The following is an 842-nucleotide window of genomic DNA, read 5'->3' on the forward strand; positions in this document are numbered from 1 at the left end:
TGACTAATTTCACTCAGCATAATAACATCCTCCAGATACGTCCATGTTATCAGGTGTTTTGCAGATTCATCATTATTTTTCAGTTTTGTATAGTATTCCATTGTGTGTATGGACCAAAGTTTGTTTATCTATTCTTTCATTGATGGGCTGCCATTTTGGACAGATAACTCTTTGATATGAATACATTATAAAATGTTTATTTAGCAGCACTCCTGATTGCTAAATACCGTAATAGACTCTTGTCTCCAAAATGTCTCCAGATTATCTAATTGGTCCTAGGGAGAAGAGAGGGAGAAAACTTCCCCAGCTGAGAACCATTTGACTAGGTCTATATATTGTTGGTGGAGTTCTGGTGTGGTGGTATAGGCTAAGCACTGGACTTCAAGGTTGGTTTGAACAACAAAGTTGGCAATTCAGGCTCACCAGCTTCTCCTTGGAAAACGTACACAGGATCGCTATGAGTCAGAACCAACTTAACAGCACTTAACAACAACAACAACAACATATATTGTTGAGAGAGCATGGTGACTCCATACGATAAACACTGGACTGTGAACCACAAAGTCTGAGGTTTGAGCTCACCAGCTGCTCCTTGGGGAAAAGATGAGGCTTTCTGTTCCTGCAAAGATCTGTAGCCTCAGAAACCTTGCACAGAGTTGTTATGAGTCAGAAACAACTCAAACACACACAACAGCAACAACAACATATACATTGTTGGTGGAGAACAGTAGCTCCATTCTGGACTGCAAACTCAGTTCACAGTTGGAGCCCACCAACCACTCTGTGGAAGAAAGATGAGGCTTTCTGCTCCCAAGGAAATTAAATCCCCAGCAACCCCATAC

Source organism: Chrysochloris asiatica, unplaced genomic scaffold, assembly GCF_000296735.1.
Source record: "Chrysochloris asiatica unplaced genomic scaffold, ChrAsi1.0 scaffold00020, whole genome shotgun sequence".
Classification (NCBI taxonomy): domain Eukaryota; kingdom Metazoa; phylum Chordata; class Mammalia; order Afrosoricida; family Chrysochloridae; genus Chrysochloris; species Chrysochloris asiatica.